We start from the raw sequence: 6,010 nt of genomic DNA on the forward strand, positions 1-6,010 counted from the left end.
AATTTAATTTACAGTTTTGGTAGACGGTCACAGTCACAGGCACCCACCCAAAATAGCTTACATCCTCTAATTGTCTCATTCACCAAAAAGTTTGAATCTCCTTAGGCATATCTTGTATTTGCAGGGTTCCCAAACAAAGGAAGGAATGGTGCATCTGACTCCATGTTCTTAGAAGGCTAATTTATTATTTTATGATACTATATTATATTAAAGAATACTATACTAAACAATATTAAAGAATACAGAAAGGATACTTACAGAAGGCTAAAAAAATAATAATGAAAACTCATGACTCCTTCCAGAGTCCTGACACAGCTTGACTGTGATTGGTCATTAAGTCAAAACAATTCACATGAAACAAATGAAACAACCATCTGTTGGTAAACAATATCCAAACACATTCCAAAGCAGCAAAACACAGGAGAAGCAAATCAGATAATTATTGTTTACCTTTTTATCTGGGGCTTCTCAGCTTCCCAGGAGCAAAATCCTGGCAAAGGGATTTTTCCAGAAAATATGGCGGTGACAAGCATATGAGGATACTGAATCTGTTCTCCCTCAGCTATGGAGAATGCCCCAATTATTACAGTATTATGTATGTGGGGGAGCCATCTCACGTGGTGGTGCGTTGTATTTGCTTTTAGGTAATTTTTCTATATCAAGTGAAGCAAAAAAAGATTGTCTAATTTTTAATTATACTATATTTTCAAGTCTTTATCCTATTTTTTGTTCTTTAGTAAAATATTCTGAGCTGGATTGCTTAGCACCTTTCTGCTATTAAGAGATGTTTCAGCATTATCAGAAGAGGAGGGAATGAGGAGGAAAAAAGAAGTGATGTGAATACATATAGCAGAAATGCATAGGTGGAGCTCAGTGCTTTTTCCTCAGTCCTTTGAAATATTTGTAGGCAATCTCTGTAAAAGGAGCGTTGTGGGATTCACATGGCCAGACAAAGCAATTCAGGAACTGGTCACCATGAGTTCAGAGTCCAGCTTACAGTAGTGAAATTGTTTACAGGACATGTGCCTCTCCTGTGGGGATGCTCTGTCTCTGTGGGCTTGTTTTTGTCTAGTCTTCCCTTGGAATCTGGCAGACTCAGGCAGCTGCTCTGTGGCAGCCCTGTTGTAGTGCTAGGGACTGTTTGTTGCATTTTTCCTTTGCCTACTGCATACTCGCCTTGTTAATTGTATATTGCTTTCTCCTCCTTTTTTATATTCTATAGCTGATGGAAAGTTCTGCCTAGGCCCCATACATATTTAATTTGCCACTCTTTTTTTCTAATTTGTATTGCACTGAGAAACCAAAGAGGCATATCCTGAATTAAGCTGACTCTGTTGGATGACACTGATCAGCCTTTTGGATGGCTCTTATTCATTTGGGCTGTAATTTGCAGGGGCTGTACATCCTGACAGAAACCAGATGCCATTTGCTATTGTTTTGCCCTTTGTGCTGCCCAAGAAGTCAATGATTTCCTTCTAAAACTGTATTCTCTTATGTTTCTGTTTAACTCTGGGTGGAAAGCTTCCTGCGCTGAAGGAAGGCTGCACAAATTATCCCAGCAGCAAGGAATGGGAATGTGCGGGGGGATGTAGAGTAGCCAAAGAATCTTGCTCTCTGCCCTCTTAGCTGCTCCGTAGCATGAGGACATGCCCTGACACGGCCACTTAATGCTTCAATACAATTGTTTCCCTTGGGGTCCCTGAAATGTGCACAGGTCAGTGTCCTTTCAGCCCGTCTGTTCAGCAGTCTGTTGAGTTGTGCCCACATTTCCCCTTTGGGCCAACAGCAGAGAAAAGTTTCCTCCCTTAATGCTCAGTGCAGAGGCTCTGATGGAAGATGATTCCCAATCCAGGCTTGGGATTTTGGCATGCTGTCCCTCAGAGCTCCTCTTGACTGGTAAGGGAGAAGAAGAGTAGTCCTTAGTCTTCCAAAGTGTCCCACTCATGCTTAGCCCAGGGACCGTGCTTCAGAAATGCTCACAGCTGCAACACCTGCTTAGCTCATGTTGCCTAAAACCACATTTCTGGTGTAGGTCATCACCATCCTTTTGGGCAGGGGCCAGTTTTGGGAAAACAATGAGGGAAGCTCGGACTGGTGCTTCAACAGCAACCCTACAGGCTGCAAGGGGGTTGTAGCGAGGTGGGGGTTGATCTCTTTTCCAAGGTAACAATCTATAGGACAAGAGGAAATGGCCTCAAATTGCACCGAAGTTTAGAGTGGATATTAGGAGAAATTTCTTCAGTGAAAGGGTGGTCAGACATTAAAACTGGCTGCCCATGGAACTGGGGGAAACATCATCCCTGAAAGCATTCAAAAGGCATATGGACATGGCACTTAGGAATAGGGTTTAGTGGTGAATATGCTGCTGCTAGATTAATGGTTGGACTCAATGATCTTAAAGGTCTTTTCCAACCTTGATGATCCTATGATTCATATCTCTGTAGCAGGATATAGAAATGCCTTGAGTGTTTTGGAGGAGAAAAGGCCTCAATGAATGCACATTGTCTGCACCTAATCCAGTATAGGTGATGCAGCAGTTTGGGGTGTGTCTGCTCCCAAATCAGGGCAAAAGAAGATAATTTCCAGCTGGATTTCTGCCCCTGGTTTGCTTTAGGAATCCACTGCCTTCCCAGCTGGTTTCTTTCACTCTTAAGAAAAGTGCTTATAATGACCCTTTGGGGCAGTGGATTGATGGTTAAATATTTAATGCTGTGGAGTGTTTCTGAGGACAGTTGGCCCTGCATTCAGAGAGGGATGTGAACTATTGATGTACTCCTGTATGTTTTGCAGACCCTGGCTTACACACTCCTGAAAATTCACCATTCCAAAGCACATCAGAAGGGGGAATCAACCCCCAGGCTTCTGGCTCTTTTTAACAATATCTCACCAGCTGTGGATGGGGATGACTCCTCATTATCTCTCCTGACAAAAGGACTAGGGGACATAAGAGAAATTTTGCCTATTAAACCAGCACTCTCCAAACAAAGGAAACATGAGAAGAGCTCTTTTTTTTCCCCACAGAGTAGTTAGGCAACCTGCAGCATTCCTTGCAGCCGGATGCTAGGTGCCATTTCAGAGATGGGTGGACATGGTCAGAAAAGAATCTTGTACAGAATGAAAGCTGCTTAATACAGCCAGCCAGTGTTTAGTCCACAGAGGCAGAAAATAACCTGGAGAAATGTCACCATATCATTGCCCCATCTATAAATCCTTGCTCCAGACACTGTCAGAGATGAATATTGGACTGGGAATGAAGCTTTGACCTGGTGCAATGTGCAGTTCCATAAAGCAGTATTCGTTATCTAATAATTAATAATAATTTCAAAATAGTTGGTATCACCCATCAGAGTCCATCCTGTAACAAAACAAAGGAACAGAAGGAGGGAGTGAGGTTCATCTTGGGATAATTTTCTTCAGTGTGTTTAGTGTCATATGGCCCTGACTGCATGAGTGACTGGCCTTACACAGTCGCTTGTTCTGCTATTCAGAGCAGGATGTGTTACTACACTGACAATAGAATAAAGCTTACAGGGGAAGCGCCTCATGGTTTTTTCCTCATCTTTCATTTCTTTGTAGCATATACTTGTTCATTATTGTTGTAAAGGTTAATTATTCACAAACAATGCTTTTGTGCTAAGAGTGATTTGCTTCACTTGGTAATAATTGAATATTTTTAGGTGGCTCTTGGTATATAATTTCTTATTTCATGTCAAAAGTCTTGGCTTTCCTGAGCATCAGGTGTAATTGCTATTAAGAATGGGTTTGACAGTATTTTTTCATTGACTTAAGGGGGCTTAAGTAGGAATTACAGGAAAAAACTGGAAGAGAGGAACTATGATTAGCTTTCAAGCTGAAGAATAGCAGGTGTTCAGGACAGACTTATGGACATCTTGTTGAAAAGCAATATTAAATTCTTCCCTGGTTTTTATTTGCAGAGATCAGCTGCAAAGCTACACTTAATGAAGCACTATGTTCCAATTTGAAGCACTATGTTCCAGTTTATCCTTGTGTTGTTAAGAAGTAGTTTTAGAAAATAGGTCAAGAAAAAGTTGCCTTTTATGCTATGGGTACAGTTTTACAAAAGGCATTTGTGAAATGGAAATGTAAAACTATGTATGGCACGGTATATCCATTGAACTCTACTAAATATATCCCTAAAGAAATGTTTGAAAGATCCCCCCAAAGAGTACTGTGTATCTTCAGATAAAAAGCAGGTTTCATAGATCCCAAGGCTACATGGGTTTTTTAACCCTAAGGATAAATCATATGGGTGTGGATCAAAACACTCGCCACAGCTAGGCTTTGCATGCAAATTTGTGCCAGATCATCTCTGCCACCAGGAAAAACTGCTTTTATATGCATGGAAAACAGATGTACATGAACTCCTTTGGTATATTCTTTTTTCCTTCTAAGGCAGTGTCTTCTTAGTATGTTTGGAAGAACAATTGAATTGATAGTAGATAAGACTGAAAATTTTCTACTTAGTTCCCATTAACTTTGATCTCACCAGGTTCCTATGTCTGGTGGAGGGAAAAAGGGAAAAAGGGATTCTGTGCATGTATGTGCATGAGTAAAAATTTTTGTGATCAAGAAAAATGAATTGTTTGGATTTTTCTAAAGCCTTTCAATTGAAACAAGGTTTTTAAAAATTTCTCATGAACTGTGCTCCTGTCTTCCAAGCTAAGTGTTATTGATTCTTTGAGGACATGATTAAACATGGGGCACAATGTCAGGAGGTGAGTGGTTACAGTATAGTCCTTTGATATGTGACATTTCGTGCAGATGCTGGTAGGAGAAAAAATGATCTTATCTAGGAATCCAGGAGGAAACAAATTGACACTGAGATCAAGCCTTAATTGGAAAATCTGGACAAATTTTGCCTTTGAGATAAAACCTTCTAAAATACATTAGAGAATATCTCCACAGGGGGAAAAAAGAAAAGCTTTCAACGTCTCAATGCCTATCGTAAAAACCGGGAGGCCAGACCTTAAAGCAAAGTGCTGGATATTTTAAAGTTTCCTATAAATAATGGTTTAGAGCAATTTACGCATACATTCTCAGTTAATCTCATTAACAGGAAGTAAAATGGAGGCCTGCAAGCATCCAGAATCTCCCTGGCCCAAATATTCAGCGAGGGTCAAGTCTTGGCTACACTTAAATGTTAAGGCAAAGCTTCTTTCATGCAAGCAGAGTTGCATTTGCATGAAGCTCACATGTGGCACTTGAACCAAGCTCATGTGTGTGTTAATGCCCACTCTTTCATTTTGTTTCATCTCTGCAGATGAAACACTGAGACAGACAGCATGCTGTAATTCAGAACTGCTCCAGGCATCCACACTTCTGCTTCCTACTGGGTGCCTGAGCCTGTTGGGCAACACGCTCCCATGACTATGGGCTAGGCACAGCTTGATGCTTCTTTTATTGGCATGGATATCAGAAAACCACATGGCATGGGGCTTGCTGTCATCTTCCACGAAGCTGAAATTACCAGGGAGTGTTTCAGAAACTACAAAGGGGTCCAAATTATATGGAAAACACTTGGGTAAATCTGGATGCATGGATAAGTCTGGATCTTTCATGCTGTCCCAGAGATAGAGAGGAGAATAAAAAATTACTGGTTTAAGTATTTCTTGAACATATTATATCTTCCCAGTCCACTGGGACTTGAAGACTATATGTAGTTGGCATGTGGTGGAAGGAGTTACTGCTCATGTGTGAATAAAGATGTTGCAGACATCAGAGCTGTCACACAGCAGTGGAATGAGCTCTGGACATGAAGCATTCATATAGCACAGGAAAGTATTCTGAGTGTTGTTCTATTATTTATTCATGTGCTTCTGTGCTCCCCTGGACTGGGGCTGTATTTTTTAGAAAGCTGTCTTGCACTACAGCAGATGTTCTATGGTTCAGGGCTAGGAGCATTGCCCCTCTTTCCTAAGGAAAAATGTGGCTCAATTTTTTGTTTGCTTGTTTTTTGTGGGGTTTTTGTTTGATTGTTTTGTTTTGGATT

This window comes from Geospiza fortis, unplaced genomic scaffold (assembly GCF_000277835.1).
Source record: "Geospiza fortis unplaced genomic scaffold, GeoFor_1.0 scaffold120, whole genome shotgun sequence".
Classification (NCBI taxonomy): domain Eukaryota; kingdom Metazoa; phylum Chordata; class Aves; order Passeriformes; family Thraupidae; genus Geospiza; species Geospiza fortis.